Source organism: Rhinopithecus bieti, unplaced genomic scaffold (genome assembly GCF_001698545.2).
Source record: "Rhinopithecus bieti isolate Rb0 unplaced genomic scaffold, ASM169854v2 scaffold_46259, whole genome shotgun sequence".
Lineage (NCBI taxonomy): Eukaryota > Metazoa > Chordata > Mammalia > Primates > Cercopithecidae > Rhinopithecus > Rhinopithecus bieti.
Window position 1 is genome coordinate 1,382,338 of NW_016818844.1, and position 15,805 is coordinate 1,398,142.

Consider the following 15,805-nt stretch of genomic DNA (forward strand, 5'->3'; position numbering starts at 1 on the left):
AAAAAAAAAAAAAAAAAAAAAAAAAAAATCAGTAGGAAAATATAAACATCTTGAAAGTGGAGTAAAATAGACAACTGTCAAAGAAATGTATACAGCCAATAAACGTGAAATGTTTTAAATAATCAAATAAATATATATTAAAATAACATGGTTTTTCATGTCTACATAGCAAAGATCTAAAAGGTAATACAGGCCAGGCACGGTGGCTCATGCCTGTAATCCCAGCACTTTGGGAGACTGAGGTGGGTGGATCACCTGAGGTCAGGAGTTCGAGACCAGCCTGGCTAACATGGCGAAACCTTGTCTCTACTAAAAAAAACAAAAATTAAAGGGCATGATGGTGCATGCCTATAATCCCAGCTACTCGGGAGATTAAGGCATGAGAATCACTTGAACCCAGGAGGCAGAGGTTGCAGTGAGCCTAGATGACACCACTGCACTCCAGCCTGGGTGACAGAGTGAGACTTCATCTGAAAAAAAAAAAAAATATGGAATGTGGTTTAAATAAATAACCATTCTCAAGAATTGCAAGGGATGTATGTTCAAAGTGAGTTACTGAAGCACTGTTTGTTATAGCAGATGACTAGAAACAGGTATCCATTGAGAGGGAATTGGCTTAATGAATTATGGTACATTCTACAGTGGAGTACTATGCAGCTATAAAAAAGGAATGAGAAAATAGATTGGTGTAGAGGGATCTCCAGGTAATATTGTTAAGAAAAAAAAGCAGAAGATACATATAGGCTAAAAAGGGGGAGGGAAAGATGAAGCGTACTTGCATTACTTATGTTTCAAAAAGACAGATTGAACAGATAAAACATTAATAAGAACATAGTTACCTATAGAAGGAGGTAGAGAACAGGTGAAGGCAGTAGGACTAGAAATGAGGAATGAACCTTAGTAGATTGATGGCATAACCAAACAAAATATCTTTCAAATGACTTTAATGACTTTCTGGGCCTCCTGATACAGCATAAAGGCAAAAGAGCCACAAAGACATCTTAAATTGCATTCGATAAGCTTATTAATAAGATTTTATACATATTTTGAAATTATTGTATATGTAGTAGAGGGTGAAGAAAATAAGAAATCATGTTATAATACTTAGGAGTAAGGATTTCAGCATAAAAGAAAACAGACACATATAAAATCAAAGAACTTACATAGAATCTTGCAATCTTTAAAATTATAAATATCAACCTGGGGTGGTGACTCACACCTGTAATCCCAGCATTTTGGGAGGCTGAGGCAGGCAGATTGCTTGAGCCCAGGAGTTCAAATCCAGCCTGAGCAACATGGTGAAACTCTATCTCTACAATAAAATATATAAATATATACACACACACACATACACACACATACACACACAGACACACACACACACAAATTAGCTGTGTACGGTGGCACATTCCTGTAGTCCCAGCTACCTGGGAGGCTGAGGTGGATCACTTGAGCCTGGGAGAATGAGGCTACAGTGAGCTCTGATGATACTACTGCACTCCAGCCTGGGCAACAGAGTGAGACCTTGTCTCAAAAAAAAAAAAAAAAAAAAAAAAAAAAAAGCAGTGTCATTCTGAAATCATGACTTATTTATTTTAAAATAGGTATATTTTGAGCTCTACTGAAAACCTAGAATTAGTGATAACCCAATGAGAATGGACAGATCTAGAACTCGGATTTTAGTCTCTGAATTCCATTTTCTTTTAAAAGAAACTAGAGCTCTTTGGAAAAAATGGTTTATTCCAGGTCTGGGCAAGAAAATGAACAAGAGGAGTCTTTAAGTAAAGAAGAATTATTGAAGAATACTAGGGTCATGTTAGAAAGATGGGAGAGTAAGCTTATAGATGCTGGCCAAGTATGTTCAATTTGAGCCCCAGTGAGATCATCATACAATGATATGCATTTAGGAGTGGGGTGCATCCTACAGAAAGGGGAGAAATGATACTGTAAAGGGGAAGCTAACACTGGATGCCAGAGGGCTCATCTCTGCCACCCGGAGTAGTTGGTATGTTAGCAACAAGACTTGCTCACAGGTCTCCGACCAGATTGTGGTGGGCTCTGACATGGGACTGAGTGGAGTGCCAGTGTCTCCAGCTATGAAGAAAGAACTGGAGAATCAGAGCTGACACTGGGGAAGAGACATACAATCCGACTCCTGTCCCTTGCTCATCAGAAAACCTTTCTAGAAATCTCCATTCCCCTGTACAGAAATGCCCTTTCCTATCAGCAGGCACAATTCTCAAGACATTTCATTCCTCTGACTCATGAGATCAGGGCTTGTGACCTTTCCAACATGGTGATAAAGCACCTTGGGAGGCGCTTGTCCTGTTGACGTGATGTCACTGCTGCAGGATCCTCTCTCTCCTCCAGCGTTTGTCATCTCAAGAGTCCCCTGACAGGCCTTGCAAGCAACAGCCCAGGTTGGGGGCCCTGATGCCTTGCCGTGAGTCCGCATCTTCTCTGCAGACTTGCCCTCCTCTTGGCCCTGTGGGCTCCTGAGGCAGGCACAGTTTGCCCTTGCCACTGTTTGCGGAACTTGAAAATAGGTAAGTGGGAGGTCAGGGCTTAACATGCTTGCTGCAGCCAAGCAAGGGCCCAATGTTGGCTGCTTGTCAGGCACTGGGCACACACAAAGAGTAGATACAAAGAGTAGACTCGGGGAGTTTATCATTACTTGAAATAGAATCCATAAAAGTGTGGTAACTGTCTATGAGTGGTGCAGATAAAAGCTGATTTGGATATCAGAATGCTTAACACATAGTTCACAGTGAACTCTTTACCAATTAATTAATCAATAAAGAATGACAAGCATAATCAGTAATGTTGAAAATAAGTGTATCCAGGCTTTCCTCATCTTTCACTAGTCATTCATTGCTTCGTGGTATTCTTTGCTTGGTTCCATTTCCCCTTTTCCCTTAAGTATGGGTCTTCTCTTCAAGTCTGTCTCTGTATTTCATGATCTCCTTTCTCCTGTGAAGAGTCCAGGCACCGTGTTGGCTTTGCCTGTTGCATGTGTGCTAATGATAGGTGCCCTCCTCCACATTCCCCTCCATGTCCTATCCAACTTCTGCATCACAGTTGAAGCCAGGAACCTCTGGAATCTTCAACAACAGCCTCTGTTCTCTGGTTTTCTCCACCTGCTCTGAGTGGACTGCCTTGACGTGAAGATAGGACAGCTTACCTGAGTGAGCCCTTCAGTTGTGTGCCCCTCTGTAGTGTTTAAATACTACTCTACCGATGTTAATCTAATCTCCCCGTTTAGGTGTTTACTCCCTGAGGCCTTGTTGGTTTGTGGCTCTGCCCATGGTAGAGGACAGCAAAGCGCACTCCTGTGATGCAATGACCAAGAACCCTGGAAGCTCAAGGGGTCTTGGCCATGAAAAGCTTTGAAACTAGCATAAGACGTGCTGGAGAAAATTAATTGTAGGTATTTGCATAGGGCAGTGATGTGATTAAAATGGTGCTTGAGAGACTATCCTGAAAACTGTAGAGCAGAGGAGAGGAGACTGGCTAGCAGGCCACTCCAGGCCTCCCAGCAGGGATTGAAGGAGGACCTCAGGGGCTCAGCGGTGTGTCATCTGACTGTCCCACCTTCCCAGACTCATCCCATTCCTTTCTTCTTTTCTGCCCTCCCACCCAGGCAGTCAGCTGCACAGGCTTTCTTTGTATCTCTAATGCTGATTTGTATCTTTTGCACACTTTGACCCATTGTCTGGAATCTACCTGCTCACCTTTCTGCGTTAACTCCAGTTCACCTTCACTGCTCAAGTTCAATACTAGTTCCTTGAAGGATTATTCCCTGACACTCTAGTATAGGTTAGGTTCCCTTGGTGGGCACAAATAAATTACTTTTAAAATTAGTTGTCACTAGTGTGTGCTATATTGGAAGCTCCCTGAAGACAGATGTTTGTCTGTTGCAGTCACAGCTCTACCCCAAAGTGCCATGCACAGTGCCTGGCACAGAATATGGAACAGTACTTGCTGAGCACCTGAAAGGCTAAATGAACATGGAGCTTGATCATCTTTATGATCCAGCTAACAACATGGGACTTCTGCTCGTAGCTTACTCTGGGCAGTGAACACGTTGCGTGGATGAAATTTGAACCTGAAAGATATTCTAGAAGGGAAATCCCCAACTTTCTGAGGAACTGGTTCTGCTTACTTCTTAACCTCCATATTCAAACAGCAGGATCCAAAGTGGTGACTTGGTTGTTCATATTTCTCAGTTGAAAAATGTCATGTATAATCCAAAGTGTTATAAAATATAATTACTTTAACAATTGTGATAAGATGTGTATAAAATAAAATGTTCCATCATATTAAGTGTACAGTTGAGCAACATTAAGTACATCCACATTGTTGTGCAACCATCACTACCTTTCATCTCCAGAACATTTTTATCTTCCCAAACTGAAATTCCATTCCCATTAGACAATAACTCCTCATTTCTCTCTCCCCCAAGTCCCTGGCAACCACCATCCTACTTTTTGTCTCTATGAGTTTGAATACTCTAAGTACCTCATATAAGTGGAGCCATGTAGTATTTGCTTGTTTGTGACTGCCTTATTTCACTTAATATAACATCCCCAAGGTTCATTCATGTTATAGCATGTATCAGAATTTCCCTCCTTTTTAAGGCTGAATAATATTCCGTAGTATGTGTAAACCACATTTTGTTTATTCAAATATTTGTTGAAGGACATTAGATTTGTTTCCACCTCTTGTCTTTTTTTTTTTTTTTTTTTTTTTTGAGACAGAGTCTCGCTCAGTCGTCAGGCTGGAGTGCAGTGACACGACCTCGGCTCACTGCAACCTTTGCCTCCCTGGTTCAAGAGATTCTCCTGCCTCAGCCTTCCGATCAGCTGGGATTACAGGCACATGCCACCAAGCCCTGATAAATTTTGTATTTTTTAGTAGAGACGGGGTTTCACCATGTTGGCCAGGATGGTCTTGATCTCCTGACCTCGTGATCCACCCACCTCGGCCTCACAAAGTGCTGGGATTGCAGGCATGAGCCACCGAGCCCAACCTCACCCCTTGTCTATTATAAATAATGCTGCTCTGTACATGGGGGTACGAGTATCTTTTTGAGACCTGCTTTTATTTCTTTTGCATGTATACCCAAAAGTGGAATTGCCAGAACCTATGTTAATTCTATTAATTTTTTGAAGAACTTCCACACTGTTTTGTGTAAATACTTTTTAAAATAAAAATATAGCAACTTAACATGTGTTACCTCCTTTCAATATCACCTTGTAAGAGTATTCATTTATTCCAGCTGGGTGCGGTGGCTCATGCCTGTAATCCTAGCACTTTGGAAGGCTGAGGCGGGCAGATCACTTGAGGTCAGGAGTTCGAGACCAGCCTGGCCAACATGGTGAAACCCTGTCTCTACTAAAAGCACGAAAATTATCTGGGCATGGTGGCATGCACCTGTAATCCCAACTACTCAGGAGACTGAGGCAGGAGAATCACTTGAACCCAGGAGGCAGAGGTTGCAGTGAGCTGAGATCTCGCCACACATTCCAGCCTGGGTGACAGGGCGAGACTCCGTCAAAGAGAGAGTATTCATTTATTTCAACAATCTTGCCATTAATCCTAGTGGTGTCAGACTTTCCTTTTAGAAATGTTTTTGAAATTCTAACACTAGCATAGGATAGCAGTGGGAATAGTTTCTGTCTGCATTTATATCACACTTTACTGTTTTTGAAATGATTTGATGGAAAAATCAGTTCGTGTTTCACAGTGTGCATTCACAAATATAATTTCATCAAACGCTGCAACAATTCCATGAAACAGATTGCCCCTTCCTCGTCTCCTTATTGCTGGTCCTACTTCTACCTCCATCTGTCCATCTACATGGATGAGTTTGTAAAATGTAGATACCAACTTTTTGCTTCTATGTTTTGCTAGCCTTCTGTGCTCTTCATCATGAAGATCAAAGTCCTAAGCCTAATGTCAAGATCTTTCATTTCTTACCACTTGCTTCTGACTTCAAATACCCCATGTCTGTGATTCCAAACTCTTTGCTCTTCCTGGAAGGTCCTTTGCTTTTCTCATGCTGTTTCCTCTGCCTGGCTTTTCTCAGGATACTTTATGGTTTTCAGATGTGTGACTTTTCTGAAATAGTTTCCTTGGTCTGCAATCCCCATTCCTCAATCTGATTTAGGCACACCTAATTTACTTGAACGACAGCACTTGCTACTCTACTTTGGAATTCTACTCTATACATCTACTTTCATGCTTGACTTTGAACTTGGTGTGTATAGGGACTATGTTTCTTTTGTCTCTATGCTTGGTACACTTTAATACATTTTTGAGCCAAGCAGTGATTTTCAACTGTGGAGAGGGTTGATTTTGCACCCTCTTGCATCTGGGACTTGCATCTGGGACTATCTAGAGATATTTTTGGTTGTCACCACTGGAGGGATTGCTACTGCACCTAGTATATAGAAACTAAGGATGCTATTGAATGTCCTACAGTGCATGTTACCTACGTAGCCCCTCACAGCAAAAAACTTTCTGGCCCAAGATGTCAGTAGTGTCAAGATTGAGAAGCCCTGGGCTAAAGAAGGAGGGTGACTGTTATATAATATTAATGGACAAGGTCCATGATTTTAGTGACCTTTGCTGCAGCATGTTAATGCCCACTGGTAAATATTATATTTAAGTAGGCATACTGGTTCTAAATTGGGAACAACAGCTTCCCCCAAAGGACATTGACAAATTTTGTTGGGAGCATTTATGGGTTTATCTCAATGACTTTATCACAATGTAATTTAAATTAAATGTCCTAGTAGCATTAAAACAGTGGGAGCCAGAGAAGCTAAACATCTTACACAACGAGAAGTTATTAGGCTCAAAATGCCAAAAGAGGCCAGGCACGGTAACTCACGCCTGTAATCCCAGCACTTTGGGAGGGCGAGGCAGGCGAATCACGGGGTCAAGAGTTTGAGACCAGCCTGGCCAACATGGTTCAACCCCATCTCTACTAAAAATAAAAAAAATTAGCTGGGCGTAGTGGTGGGCGCCTGTAATCCCAGCTACTCAGGAGGCTGAGGCAGGAGAATCGCTTGAACCCAGGAGGCAGAGGTTGCAGTGAGCCGAGATTGTGCTGCTGCACTCCAGCCCTGGCAACAGAGTAAGATTCTATCAAAAAAAAAAAAATGCCGGAAGAACTTCTATTTTATTGAAAGCCACTGAATGGCTTTCTGCTTTGAGCAGAAACCTACTGGACAATCCTTGGTAGGTATGGCCTTTGCAAGAATCAAACTAAATACTTTTGCAGTTGGGTAGAAGGAAAGAAGGATTCTGAGACATACCAACATCTAACTTCTTACTAGGATGCTGACTAGCAGACTGGGCAAGAGAAGGAATGCAAAATCTGCAGGTGGGCATGGAGCTTCAACAAGGATCCCTTCTAGCCCAGCCTCTAAGGACCCTCCCACTTTGAGCTGTGGCTACTCCTCCTTCTATGGCTCATTGCAGAAGCACTGCACTGCAGCTTCTTCTTGTTTGTTAAGCAGAATGTGTAAAGAAAAAATAATTAATGCAACTCATTTTCATCTCAGTGTTCCTCTAAAAATGATCATTACTGATTTTAATATTTTATTTTAAAATTATTATTATTTTTTGATGTTCTCTCTAGTCTTTTTAATGATTAATTTCCATAAGTTTTTGGAGAACAGGTGGTGTTTGGTTAAATAAGCAAATTCTTCACTGGTGATTTGTGAGACTTTGTGCACCCGTCATCCAAGCAGTATACACCATACCCAATTTGTTGTCTTTTATCCCTCACCCTCCTCCCACCATTTCCCCCAAATCCCAAAAGTCTATTGTATCATTCTTATGCCTTTGCATCCTTATAGCTTAGCTCCCACTTATGAATGAGATCATACGATATTTGGTTTTCCATTCCTAAGTTACTTCACTTAGAATAATGGTCTCCAATTCCATCCAGGTTGCTGTGAATGCAATTATTTCATTCCTTTTTGTGGCTGAATATATACACCGTGGTAAATATATACACCACAATTTCTTTATCCACTCATTGATTGATGGGCATTTGGGCTGATTCTGTATTTTTGCAATTGCGAATTGTGCTGCTATAAACATGCATGTGCAAGTATCTTTTTTGTATAATGATTTCTTTTCCTCTGGTTAGATACCCAGTAGTGGGATTGCTGGATCAAATGGTAGTTCTACTTTTAGTTCTTTAAGGAATCTCCACACTGTTTTCCATAGTGGTTGTACTAGTTTACATTCCCACCAGCAGTGTAGAAGTGTTCCCTTTTCACTGCATCCCTGACAACACCTATTATTTTTTGATTTTTTGATTAGGGCCATTCTTGCAGGAGTAAGGTGGTACTGCATTGTGTTTTTGATTTGCATCTCCCTGATCATTAGCAATGTTGAGCATTTTTTCATATGTTTGTTGGCCATTTGTATATCTTCTTTTAAGAATTGTCTGTTCATGTTCTTAAGCCATTTTTTGATGGGATTTTTTTTTCTTGTTAATTGAGTTCCCTATAGATTCTGGATGTTAGTCCTTTTTGGATGTATAGATTGTGAAGATTCTTTCCCATTCTGTAGGTTGTCTGTTTACTCTGCTGTTGTTTCTTTTTCTGTGCAAAAACTTTTTTAGTTTAATTAAGTCCTACTTATTTACAATTGCTTTTGTTACATTTGCTTTTGGGTTCTTGGTCATGAAGTCTTTGCATAAGCCAATGTCCAAAAGGGTTTTTCCAATGTTTTCTTCAAGGATTTTTATGACTTCAGGTCTTCATTTTTTCACAGAACTAGAAAAGACAATCCTAAAATTCATATGGAACCACCAAAGAGCCCTCATAGCCAAAGCAAGACTAAGCAAACAAATCTGGAGGCATCACATTACCTGATTTCAAAGTATAGTATAAGGCCATAGTCACCAAAACAGCATGCTACTGATATAAAAATAGGCACATAAACCAGTGGAATAGAATAGAGAACCCAGAAATGAAGCCAAGTACTTACAGCCAACTGGTCTTCAACAAAGCAAACAAAAATGTAAAGTAGGGAAAGGACATCCTATTCAACAAGTGGTGCTGGGATAATTGGCAAGCCACATATGGAAGAATGAAACTGGATCCTCATTTCTCACCTTATACAAAAATCAACTCAAGATGGATCAAAGACTTAAATCTAAGACCTGGTTTTAATATTTTAACAAAATTGAATTTGAAGAATATTGCTTAAAATTAAATGTAATATACTTCATTAAATTTGAACATTAACTGATACAGGTTTGAAAGTTCATGACACTTGTCATTATCTGTATCATTTGGGTTTGAGGGTACTTAATAAACAGAGTCAAGGAACTTGGTGGTAATGAACTCAGACATTTTAGTAGTAAGTTGTTGACTTTGTCACGCCAAAACTATTTCCAAAATTCCTTATGAAAAATAAGTATTCAGTCTTGATTTAGATTATATATAAAATATTGTGTCAATCATGTATGGGTTATATTTTATAAACCTTCATAATATTTAATTTTCATTTCTAATTCTAAGTAGCACATTTCTATTAGGAGACATGTGACATGGATTTCCAACACAATCTCAGTACAAATTTATGATTGATTTTGTCATTGAATTGAGGTTGACATAACTTTGTCTTGTATAAACTTATTGATTCATTCTATTTAGCTCAGTGTACATTAAAAATATAAGTATTATGTTAACTCTTACCATGGCCATTTAAAATGAAAACAACAACATGAGTTCAAATTTCTTGACTAAAATAACATTCGTTTACAAAGTTATGCATTCAATATTCTGTATCAGAAGAGAAGAGAGAAAGGGTTGGATAATCATAGGTGCAGCTTTTTAAATGATTTTCAAAGTGAGTAAGTCTACAATGATTCTTATTTTAATGACTCTGCTGATATGGTCAAATCTAACTTTCTAACCTTTGGCTGTTTTTTCATCTTACCATTCCCTGTAGCACCATCCTAACGGTCCAGACACTCACCTGCCACCTCTCTATCATCAGTTTCTCTTATCAAAGCTGCACACTAAGAAAGAGGTCCAGGAGCTCAACAAAATCAGAGCAGATTTCATAAGAAGCAGACAGCAGACCCAAGAAAAGTCAAATAGCAGGCCTAAGAGACAGTGTTCTTTTCTACTTTTTTGTTTTTCTTACTTTTCAGGATAGACGTTCACATAGAGCCAAATTTTGAGAAACTGTCAAATGTCTTGATTCCGTCTACCTCATCATTTTTAAACAGATATTTGCAAGAGGGGCCTAAATCTAAGGGGAGCTGCGTGGATACCCCATCCATAACCTGTTGGGGGCAGGTTCATGTAAGTCAGGGTGCATACTGTACACATCTACGTCCAGGGGTTCTTGGCCTATATTCCTGGGATTTGAACTTCTGCTGGGCTTGTTCTAGTTTTCAACATATAATCACAAGTTCCAGATTTTCTGAGAGAATGATAAATTTGTTTAGTTTATTTTTTCATAAAGGAAATGCATGAAATATGTAAGAAATATGATTTTGAATCTGAAAACTTATAACTCCCTTCACATATATAAATGCAAAGAAATGATAGCACTTCTCTGTCATGTAATTTTTTTGGTATACACACCTGTCCCCAACCCCTCAAGGAATTATAACTTACTTAAATAGGACCCAAGAGTCGTACTTGAATAGCATAGACAAGGTACTAACATTTACCTGTGAAAGGAATGAATGAATGAATGAATGGGGATGAATGACCAGATGGACAAAGGTGCTCTCTCTTAATTTGACAAAATGGATGAACAGAAAAGACTCTGTTATCTCTGAAGCAGATAAGACAACTCACATTGCTCAGTCTGAATTCTATCTTTTTGGACGAACCTGTGGTTTTCAAATAGTCGTAGAACTTGTCGGGCTTCCAGCAGCTTGAGTAGGAGGTTCTGAAGCCCACGGATGGCATAAATAACCAGACTAAGCAGTTCCCCACAGCCAGAGGAAATGCTCTGGCATACAGCACAATCATCCCAGCACTCTCGGATGGGCATATAAATGTCAAGCTTGAGTGTGAGTGTTATGTTTGGCAGATTAATGCCTCATTTATTAGACCACATATTCTGAGTAAAATCATTTTCCAAATTACTTGAAACTTAACCTTTAGGCAGGAAAACTCAATTTACTTTAACCACATTGATGGGATAGTTTTAAATGTCCCTGCCTTCTCTAACAGTATATTGAATATCACAGACCATTTTATTTGTAATCCTAGATATTTTGCTGTTGTAATGATAGCCTCAGACATAACTGAGGTATGTTTGTGTCTCAGAAAATAATCGTAGAAGTGCCTTTGCTTTTTTATGGGTGCGTTTTCTAGTTTTACTTCTCCCATGACTTCAGCCGTCATTTATTAGATCTTGTTACATTACTGTGCCTACTTCTGTTCATTCCTCGTTTTCCCTTTTAGTTTCTGCTGTGGGATGGGAAACTGAGTTTATTAGGCTTATTATGTGCCATGTAAATGAATTATGCCTAGACCAAGAGCACAGAGCATCCAGTGAAGCTCTGAGAGACTCCCTTTCCAGTTAAGTTCAAGAACTTTATTCATAGACTTGGTGACCCCATAGATAACACATCCTTTTCTGAAGCACTTAAGGGAGACAAAAGAGTCAAACATATGGAATTCAGAAGATCACCTTTAGTGTGAATGAACTGATATTTGGGAATGTGACTGATATTAATATCTGCAGGCAAGTGGACTTCCTCACTGTGGACCCCAGAGTGAGAGATTTACCCATTTGGTCAGGGCACCATGCACAGCCTTGGGCTTCTTTACTTGGGGCCTGACACTGGAGGCCTTGCAGTAGAGGAGCCACCCAGACACACCTTCTTGGCCCAGCCAGCTCCTGAGAGAAAAGAAGGGGAGGGCGTGAGAAAGACATGCCTAGTTCCGGCTCCCCAAATCACTCATCAGAAGTCACTAAGGGAGGAGCAAGTCATGGGGGTGGAGAGGCTGGCTACGTAGAGAGAATCATCCCCTCTTTTGAAGCCAAGAAATGGGGAAGAATTGTCTCCCTCTAACAGTGGTATGTTCTGACTGCCCAGGAAGGCCACAATTTTATTACTTTCTCCTGAGTCTCTGGTTCTCAGTCAGGTCATTGAAGTTGCTAGGTAGGTAACTTTCAGAAAGGAGTTCTGTGAACTCATCAGCGCTGCAGCATGACCCACTTTACACCCAGCTTCTTCATGTGCAGAATGAATCTATTCATTTCCAGAAGACTTCTTCAAAATTAGCTTGTGAAAACCGAACAATGAAGCACTCTTATGAGCTACACATCAGTAAAGGGTGAGCCCCCAAGAGTGTCCTTTATAGCTACAAACAGAAACCCTCAGCAGCAGCTGATTCTCACTGGGCATGGGCATTGCTTATAGCTAATCCTCACTCAGCCAGATTTTTTATTTCTCCAGGCCATTCAAGAGATGGGAGGCAATAACCCATTGGCCTGTAGTTAAAAACCAGAGTGATGTAACACAGCACAGCTGCTGTGGAAAACGGTGACGCAGTTCCTCCAAAAATTAAACATAAGCCGGGCACAGTGATGCAAACCTGTAACCCCAGCACTTTAGGAGGCCAAGGCGAGTGGATCACCTGAGGTCAGGAGTTCGCTACCAGCCTGGCCAACATGGTGAAACCCCATCTCTACTAAAAATACAAAAATTACCTGGGCTTGGTGGTGCATGCCTGTAGTCCCAGCTACTCATGAGACTGAGGCAGGAGAATCGCTTCAACTCGGGACGCAGAGGTTGCAGTGAGCCAAGATTGTGCCACTGCACTCCAGCTTGAGCAACAGAGCAATACTGTCTTGGGAAAAAAAAATTAAACATAGAATTTTCATGTGATCCAGATATTCCTCTAGTGGGGTATATACTCAAAAGAGCTGAAAGCGGGGCTTCAGATATGTGTACACCCATGTTGAGAACAGTGTTATTCACAGTAGCCAAAAGGTAGATGCAACCCAAATGTCCACCAATGGATGAAAGAATAAACAAAATGTGGTCTAGCTGTACAATGGAATATTACTCAGTCTTAAAAAAGAAGGAAATTCTGACACAGGCTACAACGTGGATGAGCCTTGAACACATTATGCTAAGTGACATAATGTCACAAAAGGTCATGTACTATATGATTCTAATTATATGATATATCTAGAGTGGTCAGAATCATAGAGACAGAAAGTAGAACAGTGGTTGCCAGGGGATGGGGGTTGGGGAGAGTGGGGAGTTGGTGTTTAATGGGTACAGTTTCAGTTTGGGAAGATGAAAGTTCTGGAGATGGATGGTGGTGGCAGTAGCACATAGGGAAGTGTAATTATCACTCCTGAGCTCTACATTTTAAAATGGTTATGATGGTAAATTTTATGTTATATATATTTTACCACAGTAAAGCAAAAGTTGTGTTTTTTTGTTTTGTTTTGTTTTTCTGTTTTTTTTTTTTTTTTGAGGCGGAGTTTCGCTCTTGTTGCCCAGGCTACAGTGCAATGGTGCAATCTTGGCTCACTGCAACCTCTGCTTCCCGCATTCAAGTGATTCTCCTGCCTCAGTCTCCTGAGTAACTGGGATTTCAAGCAAGCACCACCACGCCTGGCTAATTTTTGTATTTTTAGTAGACTAGGTTTCACCACGTTGGCCGGGCTGGTAGCGAACTCAGGTGATCCACCTGCCTTGGCCTCCCAAAGTGCTGGGATTACAGGCATGAGTTACTGTGCCTGGCCACAAAAGTTTTAAAAAAAGAGAGAAAAAACAAAAGCAAAAAACCAGAGCAGTGACTGTGAGGAAACCAGAGCTATGAACCTGAAGGAACAGACAGAGGTGGGTCCAATGGGAAGAACTGTAACTGGTTAGTTGGTAACAGCATGTTGTTTTACATGAAATTTTGTTATAAAACCTTGGTCAAATGAGTCATTATAATACTAATTATACTAATAATGGGTCAGAAAACAATATAAAACGTTTCTTTGGCCAAGGATATGATGTTGAAAAATGTTGCCTCCCACTGTTAACTAGAATGTGTTAAAATGAAAAGTTTATAGAAATAAGAACTTTTAATTTCCCTTAGAACAAGAAAACTGCTGTTCAAAAACATGAGTATACCTTACATCAAAGTGAAGATTTAGGAACAATTCATAACTGCTCATCTATGCTGAATCCCTTCCTGAACCCACCACACCTGGCTAATTTTTAAAATTTTGTAGAGATGGGGAAGGGCAGGTCTCACTGTGTTGCCCAGGCTGCTCTTGAACTCTTGGGCTCAAGCAGTCCTTCTGCCTTGGCCTCCCAAAATGCTGAGATTACAGGCATGAGCCACTATGCCTGGCTGAATATCATATTATGTAACAATAGTCTGTTCTCATGGACATCTGCAGGTTTTCTTTTTCCTTCTTTTATCACTTTTGTTCAAACTAAGTCTCTAAATTTAGCTTAAATTTTTAAAACCCAAAATAGTTAAGAAAAAACGATAGGGGCTGTTAGTAGTATTTAGTGTGCAATTGTTAGCAGTAGTAGTATTTAGTATGTAAGTATAAACAAGAATACTAAATACTACTAAATACTATTAGTAGTATTTGTAGTATTTAATTGAATAGCATTTAAATTAGTAGTATTTTAATTTATTAGTAGTATTTAGTATGTAAATATAAAGTTTATATTTACAGATACACCTTTTGTAAATATAAACCTTATCTGCTGCCAGGTAGTGGACAGCAGATATTATCTATCTCATAGTGTCTTATATAGTTATTCTGTCACTTATTTATTGCTTTATATTTATCTGTGGACTTTTCCCCCCATGACGTAATAAGAGTGAGTAAGTGATGGTGAAAATCTCTGACTTTATCTTTTACTTGTTGATCATCTTCCTCTTTCTTTTTTGTGCTCTTTGTTTGGCTATTGCATTTTAGGGACAGTCCAACCTAGAAGATAGACTCTTGCATGGGACCATGGCAAACTGTACAGGGTCTGCTTAGGCGCAGATATGGACTGGGCCCTGCTGTCTGCAAGCCTAGCTATGTTTAGGTTGCAGCACTGGCTACACAGATCACTGGATTTCCAATATTCTTTAGGGCAGTCCATTGATAAAATGGTCTCGTGAATCATTAAGACTGTCCTGGATATCACCTTGGGACACCTGGGGATCTCTTTCCATCCCAAAGAATTGGAATGTAGTTTAGGAAGGCCTAGAGAACGTGTGATAGTCCATGGTCCTGGAGAGAATTAGGAAGGTATATGGGAGATGCTACAGAGTAGGACAACTCCATGGGTCCCAGTGATTCTTTTTGTTTTGTTTCTTGAGGGTATTGCATAGAAGGGAGCTGAACCTCACTATAGTCGCCATGTTCAGATCGTTTGTCTCTGCTGGAAATATCCCTCTTCCTTTTGGAAGTAGTACTCTTTTGCGGTCCCCTGTGTGCATTACAACCCTAGGGAAATTCATGGCCTGCAGGTGTTATCGCCATAGGAGGTTAAGGAGGGGAATGGGGGAGTGGTTACCCTAACCTTTCTCCCTTCTTTTTTCTTCTGTTCTCCACAAGGCTTTTTGTGTTTTGTTGATGAAAACAAATACATCTCTGGCCTTTCAGATGAGCTGCATAGGAAGACGCATTGGATTAGGCCATAGATAAGAGCTTATCAAACATGGAGGCTGGGTACGGTGGCTCACACCTGTAATCTCAACACTTTGGGAGGTCGAGGTGTGCGGATCACCTGAGGTCAGGAGTTCAAGACCAGCCTGGCCAACATGATGAAATCCCGTCTCTA

The 15,805-nt window shown here is 40.3% G+C and overlaps 1 protein-coding gene across 1 annotated transcript in view; it reads left to right on the forward strand.

Annotated features, from left to right (window-relative positions):
- Positions 1–15,805, forward strand: part of PCNX2 (pecanex 2) — a 295,611-nt gene that overhangs the window by 14,926 nt on the left and 264,880 nt on the right. The gene's annotated exons all lie outside the window — the stretch shown is intronic.